This window comes from Lates calcarifer, unplaced genomic scaffold (genome assembly GCF_001640805.2).
Source record: "Lates calcarifer isolate ASB-BC8 unplaced genomic scaffold, TLL_Latcal_v3 _unitig_1198_quiver_3099, whole genome shotgun sequence".
In the NCBI taxonomy this organism is placed as follows: domain Eukaryota; kingdom Metazoa; phylum Chordata; class Actinopteri; family Centropomidae; genus Lates; species Lates calcarifer.
Genome location: NW_026115355.1, coordinates 1,021 through 15,994, shown reverse-complemented (window position 1 = coordinate 15,994; position 14,974 = coordinate 1,021). Strand labels below are relative to the sequence as shown.

The 14,974-nt window shown below is 40.2% G+C and overlaps 1 pseudogene; it reads left to right on the top strand.

The window, feature by feature from the left end:
- The first annotated feature begins 1,777 nt into the window (after nucleotides 1-1,777).
- Nucleotides 1,778-13,779, top strand: LOC108887062 (S1 RNA-binding domain-containing protein 1-like; annotated as a pseudogene).
- The last annotated feature ends 1,195 nt before the right edge of the window (nucleotides 13,780-14,974 follow it).

Genomic DNA, 14,974 nt, shown 5'->3' with positions numbered 1-14,974 from the left:
AAGTAAATATGAACACTCTTTGCTTAGACTTCCCCATGACCATGTTGTCTTGCCCTCTGTGTACCTAATCTAAATAAGTATATGTTCATGTAAATTCTGTGCCCACCTTGTACTTGCTCGTTTGGTCCACTGAGTTAGTCCAGTGATTTAATTTTACAAAAGCTAATAAAATTTTTGTTGTAACTGCTTTAGAATTATAGTATTTGTATTAGGAAGGAAGACAATATTTAGACATTTGACTGGTTCATGACATCTTACACATGGATACTACTACATTTTTCAGTCTGTACATACACAGCAAAATCTGACAGCATCATTAGCTGTTGTAAATTGGTTTTGATTTGTTGTCACTTTTAAGGAACAAGGAAAGTTACAACAAATGAGAGACACTATTGAAGTCTGATATTTGCGAGGCTGATTAAAGGAAGTGAGACTGCAGTAGGTGACAAAGGGGACTGTGGCGAGACAGTCAAAACAAAACAAAACAAAAAAACTGCCTGAAGATTAGAGCTGAATACAGATCCTCAGCTGTGGATAGGGTTTGGCTTAAGTTACAATTAAGTTTTCTTACATGAATTAGATGAATTACTGAATTGACTGAGCAGACACTAATTTTGAAATCACCATCAGAGTGGAAACCAAAACGTGGCAGAGATTTTTAGATACAATTTTACTGCCAATCTACTGCAATTTACTCCAGTCCAGTGGGTGGTAGTAAGGGAGTGTGCATTAACCTGCCATCTAAAGTAAAAGAAGAAGAAGAAAAAGCCCTTCATGATAAACTTTAGTCATGAGGAGAAGAAATATATTCACTGGTGATTTAGATGTCCTCAATAAAAATGTAGTAGCCCACCAAATAAATAGTCTTTCTAGTGACATTCATTAGAAAAAAAAGCTTCGAGGATATCATACTAAACAATACAATTACAGTGGTTTCAAGTAAGACTATACTTTTTACTCTGGCACTTTGTTTCCTCGTTGTTGTTGTTGTATTGATCGTTTTCTGTGCAGTTAAAAAATGACGGTGACATCCCCTTTAAAAATTGGTGCCTTGCCCTTTAAGAGTAAGGACGTTGTCATTGGTTGAACCTATATTGTTGCAGGAAGCGGGGATTGGCTTGCTACTATTCCAGCGGAATACCCACGAGAAAGTTGAGCGTTTCAACGGCATAAAGGTACAACTTGTGTGTCAGTTTCGCAAATTATCTTTCGTGAAGACGGTGACATAAATGAATATGGTACGGTGTAGCGCCAGTCAGCCAGCTACCTTTGCTAGCGTTACCGCGAGGCGGCAAATTTGAAATAGCTAACCTAACCTTTTGAGAGCTAGCCAAACATTTGCAAATTCATGTGTGCTTCAGTAAGTTCGGCGTTGCTGCCAAAGTTAGCACAGGTAAAATGTTCTTGCTCTCTGTTTAATCGTAATTTGATTAGTAACGACATTTAGCTAACGCTAGCTTAACTGTGGGTAACGTTGCATTTGCACCAGTTAACCGCTAACGTTAAGCCGTTCTGATGTGAGTTTTACTATTAACATTATCATTGGGGGAAGAAATACACAGATCTTGTACTTAAGTAATAGTAGTAGTACCACACTGAAAATAGGCCCTGCACTGAAATTTCTACTTAAAAGTACCAAAGTGTTAACATCACAATATTACCAAAAGTGCTCGTTATAGAAAACTGCGTTGCAAGTAGAGGTGAATGTACAGCAGTGGACATATAGCTAATTTACAGCCTTGATGCAACGCTCGATAACTAAACATTTTTTTAACAGATGACGCGAAGACCCCGAACAACAACTGCCAAAAAATGTGGTGTACAACGATATGGACTCTGACCTGTAAGTGACTTTTGTTCGTTAATTAATAGCAGTCATGATTTTGCAATAACAATCCATTTTCTGCAACAACAGCATACTGTATGTATGTTCAGGGTCATGGGCACAGATTGGGGTCTGTCTTTACTATTGGGGTGATGTTAACAGTTTACAAGATTGCCAGTTCATCACAGGGCTAATAGAGACACAAACATAAAATATACTAAATAAAGCCGAAATATAGGATTTCTATATAATATATTATAATCCATTCATACTCTACTACCAGGTCCTTTTCCCAGACAAAGAGTAGTGATGAGGACAGTGAGGAATGGAGGCCTTCAGAGCCAAAGCCAAAAGCCACCAGAAAGACTGCCAGTGCCCCCGCTGCAGGGGAGAAGAAAGCAGCTGCCAAGAGAACTGCTAAACCAAAGGAGCCAAAAGCACCCAAAGAACCTAAAGCGCCCAAAGTACCTAAAGATCCTAAGCCAAGGGCACCACGCAAATCTGCAGCAGAGAAAAAAACACAGGCCTGTACAGCTCTGAAGGATTCTGGTGCATCTGTGATGGCTGGAACAAAGAGGAAAAAAAATGATGATATAGAGCAGGATGATAAGCCTGGAGAAGGCAAAGGAGAAAAACAAACAGACTGTCCAGCGGGAGAGAGGGCTGAAGAAAGTGGGCCCAGTATCAGAATGAAGGAGGAGGTAAGATTGATGTCCATTTCAGTACTTCAATCCTATTTCAGAGTATATCTGCGCACACACACACACACATACTATAAAGAAGATGAAATAGAGTCAGCAAAATTATAACCACAAGTTATCATTTAAATTTTTGTAATTAGTATATTTTAGTTGCAAAACTCTCTTTTGTGTATGGCTGATGCTACCTTCTAACAAAGTTCATATCCCATCATTAATCTCCATTATTTTATCACACCTTTTTAAGAATCTGTTCTGTTGTCTTTTTCTGTTTTTCTTTTTCTTGTTTTCTTTTTTTTTCTTGCAGAGGGTGTCATTTATTGTCTCAGGAGCCCATGAGGCAGACGGATGGGCAGGCGAGGGATCATCGCTAGCTGGGTTTAGAGCAAAGAAGGAGGAAGTAGAGGAGGAGGATTTCACGTTTGATGAACCCTCTCTAAAGAAACAGAAGACCAGTGGTGCCTGTCTAGGACAACCAACTGCTTTACCTTCATCAGAAGCACAAGCCCTGAGGAATGAGCTCAATATGTGCTGGGACTTGACTGAGGTATTGTTGGGTTTGTTGGTGTGTTTTATGTGCAGGAAAGTGTATGTCTCTATTTTTGTCAGAGGGTGGGAGCAGTGCTGCTTATCACAGTGCCTGTCCCTCTCATGACTGATTGGCAGAAACACAAGCACAATGCCGAAATGTATGGTTGTTTTAAGGGTGCACTCATGAAGCTGCCACCACCAAAATAGCGACACTGTTGCTAACCAGTTGACCACGCAGAAATAATAAAGCATTTGATGTGGACATTATTATTTATTTATTATTATTATTATTATTATTATTATTATTATTATTATTATTATTTTTTTTTTACCAAACTATAATTACCTTTAAAAGTTGGGTTCTAATATGCAAAGAATGGTACTGGATTGGAAATGTCAACAGATATTTTAACATTTTGCTTTTTTTTGCACAACACCCTGCTTCAAGCAGCTGTAGCGAGTGTGGATTGGTGGATTCTTATAGCTGAACAAACTAGTAAAATAAACCAATCAAATGATCCACCACCAACAGTGAATGAGATAAAAGAACATAATCCATTATGATGCAGTCCTAATGCCAGAGACTCAAAGACAAAACAATTAGCTGTTTCTTTTGTACACTTGAATGTCTAAATTCTCCCTATACTTTATATGCACTCAAAGATACTGGCTGTAAGTTATGAACAATGGGCAAGCAGTTTTTGTCTATTGAATAGTTAATAATTTGTGGTTATGTGGGCAGTGTCTTACTGCATCCTCACTGCCTACCTGCTTGTCTTTCTCCTCAGGTGTTGTCTACCTTAACATGTGTGCAGCGGTGGGTTTGTGTAAACATCATTGCACTACTTCGTGAAGAGAACACCGTGCCATTCATGGTGCGCTACCGCAAAGAGATGATTAACCACATGGATGCTGATGCTGTCCGGGACGTCCAGCTTGTGTACGAGGAGTTATGGTAGGAAACATAAAAATATCTTGATCTAACCCCCCCCCCCCCAAAAAAAAACAACTAAAGAAACTAATGCACCTTATCACCCACTGATACTCTTGCTAGCACACATTTAATGCATGAAGAAGCACATTTAGATACTGGGTTTATATATGCAGCTGCAGCCATAAAATATTTTCTCATGAGCTGAGCAGGACTGGGTTCATTTCAGACAGAATATTTGACATTAGCCACTAGATGGTGCTGTGGTCAAGCTTTGAGACCTGAGACTATTATTGCATGTCAGACACACTCTTTATCTAGTATGTGTGTGTCTGTGTGTGTTTTAATTTTGCACAGTATGTAATCCGTTTTTTTCTCTTTATTTGTGTATATGTGTGTGTGCTGCTTCAGCACTCTGGCCAAGAAGACCCAATCTGTGATTCAGACCCTGAAGAAGGACGGTGTCTTGACAGCGGAGTTGGAACAAAACCTGAGGAGCTGCCGATCAGCTGATGAACTGGATCATGTGGTCAGAATCACATTTTTATGCAGATGCAATACCTATCATTCAAATGTGATTTGAGATCCCATTCTTAGTTGCAATGTTATTTGTTCACACTTTCATCCACACTGAATGAGTCTCTTACTCCTCTTATTCATTCAGTCATCTCAGTGTTTCTGTCTTTGTAGTATTCTCCTTATAAAAAAGGGAGTAAGCTGACAAAGGCTCGCAGAGCCAAAGCACTTGGCCTTGAGGTGGCTGCCTCTGCACTGATGGACACACCACACACTCTGGATTTAAGGGCATGGGTAAAAACCTGATACTCAAGGTAAGACATAAATGTATACACTCAAAATGAGGAGTTTGGTAGCGCTGAAAGTTAATATTATTCTTGGACATGTTTGGAGAAATTACTGATACTAGTTAGCTTGAGCATATCACTTGAATTAGGGCACATACCTAATGGTCACTGAATTGGTTTGACAAATTTTCTTAGCTTTGATTCAAGTGGTTTAGATATACAGATTTAGACAGACGTATCCATGGGATAAACAGACTGTATACAATCACATTTAAATTGTGAAAGAATTTATCAACACACACGTTTTAAATTAAAGGTCCACAGGGGTACTGGTCTGAAGTACAGTACACATGTGTGTTTGTATGACAGGTCTGTCATCGGTGGAAGAAGTGGCTACAGGTGTGGAGCATATCTTGGCTGATATGATAGCCAAAGACCCTGAGACACTCACCTACGTGAAAACATTGTGAGAACATATCCACATGCACACAACATTTCAGATTTTTTTGTGATATACAGTGAGGCACTGTGCATTTCTTCTTTACATTTTCCTGTGTGTTTTGTGTTTCATTCATACTGGGATCAAAGTATCTCTTGCTCAATACATTCCCTTTGCATTTTTTTTCTGTGTCAGGTGTGAGAACAGTTTTGTGACCATCCAATCCTCTGTGTCTAAGTCGGCGGTAAAGGAAAAAGAACAAGAGAAGACTGCCCAAAGCCAAAAAAAACCCAGGGGCCCAGCAAAACAAAAACAAGGATATTGACAAGTTCCATCTGTACTTTGACTTCACCTGCAACATCCAGCGCATCCAGGCCCATCAGGTAGTCATAGTCAATATCTGTCTCTTTGCACATTGATCCATCCATTCTGGGTGGAAAAAAAAAACACTATATACAAGCGACATTTTACATGGTATTGTATTACAGCCCAAGCCATTTCATCCAAAGCATGAACATAGGTGAAAAGACACATTTTTGTGGTCTGTTGTTGTGTAGGATTTACTGTATTTGTACACACCAGCTGAACATGAAAGAGATGGTAATGAAAAGCAATAACAGATAATGTTTCTCATTATTTCTTAATGGTGCATTTTGATTAAATAATCTCTGCACTCTTATTGTCCTGTATCCTGTGTTTCAACTTGCCGGATACTCACACACAGTCACAGTCACACACAAACAAATGCACACCATCTGTTTGTGTTTGTGTCATTTCTGTCTGCTTTATGCGTGCCGCTTCTGAATGCTAGCGATGTCAGTCGCAGTTAGCCTTGTCTGCGCCTCCACATTTACCCCTCCTGTGCCCTGCTCTACCTCCTCTGCACCCCCTCTGTCCCTCTAGTGACTGGTGGGTTACTCAGAGTTGGTCTCGGGCCCCATGTGTCACCACAGCTCCCATCACCCGCTGCCTCTCTGCCACACCACACTCCCTGGCACTCGTGCTTTGCCCTACAGTCATACAATCACATACACATACATGCATGCACACACACTTGCTCACACACAAGCACACCCTGCAAGTCCCCTCATTCTCTCCTCTTAACATATGTGACATGTCCCCTGCCGACATGCATTGGATTAGGAAGCTTTGATTGACAGGCGCTCTCCTGTAGTGACAGCTACTGCTGCTAGGCCCACAGGCAGACGGAAGGATGTGGAGATGGTGTTGGGGGCGGTAAAGGGAGGGAGAGAATGAACAGATGAGCGATGTTGAGGTGCGTCCGTCACTTATCTCTCTCTCGCTATGCTCTGATCTGCCTCCCTCTCCCTCCCTCTTTTTCTGACTAAACCTCAGCCCTCCAATCCCCTCCACACCTCCCCTTTCCCCCTCTCCTCTCCTGTGTATGCGCGAGGCCTTTAATTTGATGACTCGCTTTTGTCACGGAGTGTTAATCCACAGGCTGCTGTGACCCTGCTAGCTGTCGGATTCCGGCTAAAATGAACCTTTTCTAGCCGTCAAGTCTGCAGGAAGGGGGAGCAGGTGGAAGATGTGTTTTGACAGGAGGCATGTGTGTGAGCACACACTTGGCTGTTTGTTAAAGGAAAAGGATGGGGCATTGTATAAAGGGTGCAATAAAGAGTTGGTCCAGTGAACATGCAAGTTCACCTGTAGATTGTTAAAGCCAAGACATACAAAGACATGTTTTGTAAAGCCAGTGGTAAGACTAAAGAAGGATGGAACATGAACATTCAGTGTTCATTGTCTGCTTCAAATGCACTTTGGGAATGGAAATATGGATCTGTGACTAATGCTGAATTTCATTTTCACTTCATTTGCCAATTATTTTTCTTGGTCTAAAACCCAAAAATATGTATTTTACAATTGCACAAGAAAAAGAGAAGTGGATTATTCATGTAATATAGAAACTGTAACCTGTAGATTATATGAACTTTTTGCTTGAAAAATGACTTAAGCGATTAATAGATTATCAGACTGGTTGAATTTACTAATCATTTCATTTAGTTAAAAAACATTTTTTATGGAATGTAATAAGTCCCCCATTGTATGCCTTTTTAAGAATTCTGTAAAGTTTTAGAAATTCATTTAAAGTTAGTGTATACAAAGCTCTGGTATTCGGAATGTCTTAAAGCACAAGCCATGTGACATATCTAGTTGAGATGCCTAGCTATGATTTAATCCTATCAGATCTGATTTGAGGTCTTCTTCGAAGGATACACATTTACCTTATAGCTATTAGCAGCTAGTATGTGCTTGAGTATGCCAGGGCTGATTTGTTCAATGTGCAATGGGCTACTTTTAATGCGATTTGCGTTGTTATCAAATGGTAGTTTAACGCTCCAGTCTGGGGCCCCCCTGCAGTGGAGCTTGAGTAAATGGAGCCGTTTCATCAATTAAACACTCTCTTTTGATGGACAGGTGGGAAAAAGCAAGTTTATTTGAACGATCACCCACTCACACAAATACTTTTTTATGTGTGTGTGTGTATTGGTCTTTAGAGATCCTAATAAGATGTGATAATTTGGTACTACTTTGTGAGTTACACTGGTGTTAAGTTTAAAAGAATTTAAAACAACATGTATTAGTTATATTTTTGCACATCATGATAAAAATGACATCTTTTTCATTTTGCAAGTGGGGGCCACACTAATAAATGTACATATTTATAACATAGTTTTAACTTTTTAAATCTGTGCTTCTGGTCTGTTTAATCCCCTTTCTGCCTTCTTGTTAGTGATATTTAGTATTGACAACTAAAATGATGATTTGACCATATTTTTTACTATGAAGTACAACAGTGCTAATTGACATGTTTTTCTTTGTCCCTCTTCATTCTAATCTGAAGTTGGTTGTTCATAACATCCATTAGTCCCCATGCTGTGTGTTTATTTTTGGATAGAATAAGATATTGTTTATCAAGAGGATTTTAGGCTCAGTTTAGCTTTTTTTCCCTAACACTCTTGCACTATTACAGCTAAGCCTTACCTTTTAGAATAAGGGAATCTGCTGACTGCTGTTTTTATTTGAGTACATATACCACTCTTATACGGTGTGTCAGCATGTGTGCAAGTCTGCTGTGACTCTGTGTGTGTCACTGTGTGTGTATCTGTTTGTTTAGTCCTGATATGTTGGATGGTTAGATGTGTTGATGACAGTATTCCTCTAAAGAAAGGGTGAGAGAGACAAGGAGACAGATAGAGAGAGGACGGTCGTTGGCTGACTGCCCTCCCTTGGGGGGCTGGTGGAAGGATGAAGGGGCGTCCAGGAAAGATGGTCTGTCTGGTCTTGTCAGGGTTTGGCCAGCACTTGGCTACCTGTCACTCCTGGCCCATCTTAACACACAAACACACACTTCTCCCTCTGTCTCACATCATCCTTCCTTTCAGATCACTCACTGTCTCCCACCAGTGACCCAACCCAGGCAGAAACTGAGAGACGTACAGATAGACACTAGGTTATTTATCATCAGCAAGGACAGTGGCCAGCTACTAAAGAAAATAGAGCAAGGACACAGATGTTGGAGCTGTTGGAGACTTTTCACTACAGTTAGTCAGCCAGGCAAATAGAATATTAATTTAGTATTTTTGGTAGTTAAATTACAGGGTGCACAGCAAACATTTGGGTTCAGGTTAATGGCTTTGCAGCACTGCTTAACTCATGCTACATATGTCGAGTTCTCAAATACTTCATTCCCACATTCAACAAGAAGAGAGCATACTAGGTGAAGTGTAGGAATCATCCTGGAATGACAGAGACTGCATGTCATTCATCATTACACAACATGATCTTAAAATGACTGAACGTTTAAGCCTGAGAAAACAGATGTAGCAAGGCTGTTTTGTATTTACCACTTTAATTTCACTCATGGGCTTTTCCAGATGTTAAGAGAGTCCAGAAAGAGCTGTTGATCTTCCTTCCTTGGACAGCATGTTCAACTTCAGTGCTTTGATGAAGATTGTTTGAGAAATCTCATCACAGTCAGAGCAGCAGCCTGGGGCAGGAACATGCCAACAGAAGAGAAATTTAACTTTCATCATAATTCAAGCAAGCTCGCTGCATTAATTCTTGCCTCCGCCATGCCATTAGCTGTGGGTTTTTTTTTTTTTTGTGTGTGTATGTGTGAGTCGCACATGGGCGCAGCACATCCGAGGGTGCTGCTGAGCGGTAATGGCTGTGGCACCGTGTGTGTGGGCGCGTGGGTGGGGGTAGGCCTCGCGGTCTCTGTGCTGATGGTGGCATAGTGGTGGCATTTGTCAGCTCGCTTCTTCCGCTTGGGCTCCAGATTGACGTCTTGTTTCTTGGCCCTGTTCTTTGGCGGGCTAAAGGTTCCCCACTGAAAAGGTCAGACACTTACTACTGTCCGCTTAACAGCATGTAACCGTTCCTCTGAGGGGGAACCACCACACAACATAACAGGCCTGGCCACAGGATACACTCCTAGGCTCATCACTTTTACACGTGTGTGGAGAAGTAAAAGATTTTGTTTTTGTGATGTGTGTAGAGGTTTGAGAGCACATGTTTTCTACATGCTGCATATACAGTAACCTTGTCTAACCCAAACTAAGTCCTGTGTGTACAAATAATGATATAAATTTAAAAAAAATTGTCCTTCTTTCTTAAATATTGTGAGCATGAGGATCATCACATTTAGATTTTTATGCTTACAGTTGGGCAAATGACGAAGAGCTTCTATGTTTTTCTATAAAGAAATACAATCAAATTTTGACCTGTCGAAGCAAATTAATCAAACTACAAATATAACGCTAGATATGGATATAGGAGTCACATAATCATTATTGTAACCGTTTATTTTTGTGACCTGTGGAGGTTATGAGTTTTTGGGAGGCAGTGGGCCCTTCCTCCTTGTGCTCATGTGCACCTGTGCACATTGTTGTTATATTGCATTGCATTAACCAGAGGAAATTTGTGTGTATGTGTGTACTTGCTTTCATGTGTGTACGTGCACAGACCCTGGCTATTAACCGAGGGGAGAGTCTGAAGATTTTGACAGTGAAGGTGAACATTCCAGACAGGGTGAAGAGTGACTTCACTAGGTGGTGCATTAACATCAGGTCAGAAAAGCAATAATATCAATAATATACACACACACACACACACACACACACACACACACACACACACTCATTCATGTGTGGAAGGCTGAGATAGCCAGATTCATATAAGATTACGATACTGGAGTTGTTTTCTTTCATGTATGAAAGTGCTACATACTCTTATGATGCATACAAATATATGGAGAGATCATTCATTTTGATCTGTGGCTACTCCAAGACAATTGGATAGAGGTTGACAATATGATTAGCAAAACAACTGCAGATCCTTCTTTAATGAAAATATTCAAATGGCAGGTATTTGGTATTAAAGGCTCTATAGTAAATTGAAATCTGAGTGGTGCTGAAATGCTGAACATGAAATTGCTTTTCAACATGACAAACATTAAGGTTCCTCACTTTTATACAGTCCATTCACTGGTCAAGGTTTGTTCCTTATGTTACTTTAGAGGAGATTTTACCTTGAGAAATAATTGAATGAAAAATAGAGCAAATAATTCATAAAGGATTTATATGCTTCTTTCAACATAGTACATTTAGAAGCAAGGCTTCAAAAAATATTTTCTGTGTAGAACTCTTATATTGGTTTGAATTGCTGCACCATTTATTTTAATCACACTTAAATATGCTTTTGATATATAAATCAGAGAAAAAAAAAATCTATAACATATTAAATGTTTTGCATTTATAAAACAGGACATTTAAAATATGTGAAACACTTTGTTGACATATGTACTCAGTCAACTTCATCATGCACAGATGAAGATAAAGGGAATAAAATTGCACTTAATATTCAATGATGAGGCTGTGTTATTTGTCTGTTAGTGTAACACCAAATTTGCAACAACTCAATTCTGTTCAGTTTTTTTTTACTTGTATAGAGCCAAATCATAACATACATTATCTTGAAGCACTTAACAAAATAAAGTCAAGAGCTTACAATATTATAGAACAAAACCCATCAGTTCCTACTGTAAGCAAGCACTTGTTGACAGTGGAGAGGAAAAAAACAGAAGCAGAGTCAGGGTGGGTGGCTGTCTGCCTCGACTGGTTAGGGTTGAGAAGAAACTGGGGGGAGAGAAGAGAGAGAGTGACCAGGAACAGCTGTATTCTCTGTTGTATCTAAGCACTGTCAGATTAATTGTTATAATGGTAATACTAATAGTGATACAAGAACACTCCATCTGAGTGAAAATACAATATAACATATGATATGTTTTCCTGAGGTGGAGAGAGTCAGTTTGTAGGTGAAGTCACATCTGCTTTTATAGATTGTATTTATAAAAGTAGCAAAGTAGTTGAAATCATCCTTAGACAAAAAAAGAAAGCTTTTTTTCTCCACTATTTTATTGCAGGTGGAGGCCGAAGACGTTTGGAAGAGAAGAGCTTCGTGCAATCATCAGGAATGCAGTAGAGGACTCTTATAAAAGGCTTATTATGCCCTTCCTCACAAGGAGTTACAGGTAGTTTAAGTGTGTTTGTGTGTCAGGTCTTTTCTTCCTTTGATGTCCCTTTTTTCCCCATCTCTCTCATCGCACTCTGTAAATCCTTTTCCACTTTTATTTTTCATTTCTTTTTACCCTCGCCATACAACTAACACCTACATATTTCGCTTCACTCTGCTCTCTTTGATGACTCTTTTTGTCGATATTCACTCCTTTACCCATCTTTCGCTCCATCTTCTTGTCTCTCTCTTGCATTCCCTCTCTTTAGGACCAAGCTGACAGTTGCAGCAGAGAAAGAGTCGATCGCCATGTTTGTGCGGAACCTCCGTCAGCGCCTGTTGGTGTGTCCAGTCAGGGGTTGTGTCATCATGGGTGTGGACCCTGGCTTCAGACATGGCTGTAAGCTGGCAATCCTCTCCCCCACCAGTAAGTAAACAAATAGTCTACTAGACTCATGTGTATTTGGTCAGTATTCACTTGAACAGGCACATTTATATTATCACTCACCTACTTTTGCATCCAGGATTTTTTGAGTTATAAAACTCTTAAGCATACTCATCCATAAGGTCGCACCCTCTTTACTACACTCAACTTCATAGTGCATAAAATCATGGTGGCGCAGCTTTGTTTGAAAGGCTGCGCTTGTTGACCCATTGAGGTTGACCGCAAACACAGGTTTATTCTGTACCATTGTGTAATCTAAGAGGAGTAATATGAAGTACACCTCTTAGGCCTCAAATATGTTATACTAACTTGACTTAAGGCTCTGCTTATGCATACACATTTTGACTAATAGTAGTACAGATTTATAGGGTCTGACTGATGAATGGTTTCTATTCACCCACAACCAAACCATTTGCCATGTTTTTATTAGTGGAATTGTTACATTTCATCAACAGTATTCATCTGGTACTTATAGCCACATATTCAGAGATTATCTACTCCATAATGCTAAATTGAAGTGCTCCTGCCAATTCATAGCTAATGGGCTATAATTGTCCCATCAACATCAGATAGACATCTCTTCATTATGTTACATCAATCATTTGATTAAGCAGTAATGAAGCCAAATATTTTGTGTGAGAAGATGCCATGTAATCAGTCACTACTAGACCTGTTATTACCACTAAGGTGTGTGTGCATGTGCATGTCAGAGACTAGATGCCAGTTGGCATGACCCTGGTGGGTGGATTATGTGCGTGTGTGTGCGATTTTTGTGTGCCTACTGTACTGCACTGTATGTCTCAGCATGTCTCACAGTGGGTTTGGCTTCACACTGAGCAAGGGTAGGTTCCACCCTCTGGGTGACTGATTGTGTGACTACAAGTCACGCTGACACACTTATAACAGACAGCATGGCCTGGTCACAGGTTTGGTGGGTCCTGGTTCACGTGACCTCCTGTTAGTGCTGTCCATTCAGATCTGCTTTAAGGAAACGGGGAACTGGCAGGGCCTTGATCTCCTATGGAGGCTTATACAGTGCAGATGTTTAGTTCATATGTTATTGAATTCATCTGCAGCATTGCTGTCTCATTAGCATAGAGTAAAGAGACATTAGCTGGTAGTATATAGTTTACTCTGTTGATCCCATTCGTATCATCATAGTACTTTGTCAGCAATATTGTATTTTCTCTCCTCCTTTCCCTCCTGTTTGTCATCATCTCTCTCTGCTCTCAGGTCAGATTCTCCATACTGATGTTGTGTACCTGCATAATTCAGCCCAGCAAAGGGAAGCAGACAAACTGCGCCATCTTATGATCAAATACAGGTACTACTGCTTGGGTATGTTAGAGCTGAGCTCGCTGAACATTGTATTATAAACAGAGAATGTGAATTCTGAAACTAACCTTAGTTGTTGCTTTCTTAATCCTCATTGTCCTACTCCTCTTCTTCTTGTCCATAAAAGCTGTACCAGGGTTGTCATTGGCAATGGGACAGCATGTCGTGAGACTGAGTCCTTCTTCGCTGACCTCATCTCCAGATGCTATTTTCACCCCTTGGACGTGTCCTACTGGTAAGGTCTTTCATGCTAGAACAGGGCCCATGGAATAGAGACAGGGGTGTAGAAAATTTCCACTTGACTTCAGTAGCATGGTGTGATATTTATTGAGTTGTGGAGCGGCTGTGGCTCAGGAGGTAGAGCAGGTCACCCACTAATGGGAAGGTCTGCGGTTCGATCCCCTCCAGTCCATGCCGAAGTATCCTTGGGCAAGATACTGAACCCCACGTTGCCCCCGATGTTTGCAACATCGGTGTGTGAATGTGTTAGAGCACTTTGTAATAGTGCAAGCGCTGTGTGGATGTGTGTGTGAATGGGTGAATGTGATGGGTAGTGTAAAGTGCTTTGAGTGGTCGATACGACTAGAAAAGCGCTATATAAGTACCAGTCCATTTACCATTTATATTATCTATTAACTAAATTATTAACTAAATTAAATTACTATTATTTTTTTCTAGTAGAATAAACTGCATTTCATCTTTTCCATCTTTTGAAAAACTCCTCAAGCATGTTTTAAGATTTTTGAATATTCAAAACCTTTGAGAATACATGTCTACTGAAATATTCTCAAGTGCCATTTGTAAAGATTTAATGCCAAGGTGCCATGCCATTATCAAAGACAGCGAGAGAGGTATGTAACCATGGGGAAGACAGTGGGATAAAGAGGGGATGTCAGTCATATTAGATTTGATGATGAATAAGAAATTATGGTCTCTGTATTAAAATGTAGAAAGTTGAGTGTGTTTTAAAGGAAAGGGTGGGTGAACAAAGGGGGTGAGGAATGTGAAAGAGTAAAGTACAGACGAGGAAAACGTGTGGGAGCGAGAGAGCGGTTCACAGATGGAGAGAAAGACAAATTGGAATGTGTCCCTCAAGCGAATATTGTCTATTAAAGCCATCTGGACTTCGTTTCACTTTGGTCCAATTAAAGAGACGTTTTGCACACTTCAGAATACAGCGGCACAGAACCTTGATCCAAGCATAATAACCATTGGTCTCTCCTTGCTCTGTCTCTTTCTCTCACTGCTGAGATCCATGTGTGTTTGTTGACTTGAGGTTAGCATTGGGACCACAGCCTAGAATGATTCTGAGCTTTGCTTGAATATGTGTGTGTATAAGAGCTTTCTGAGTATCTTTGAGTACGTGCACACTTCAGAGGTCATACCTTTGGTTTAATAGCCCACGTTTTTTTTTTCCCCTAAAGTTCCAT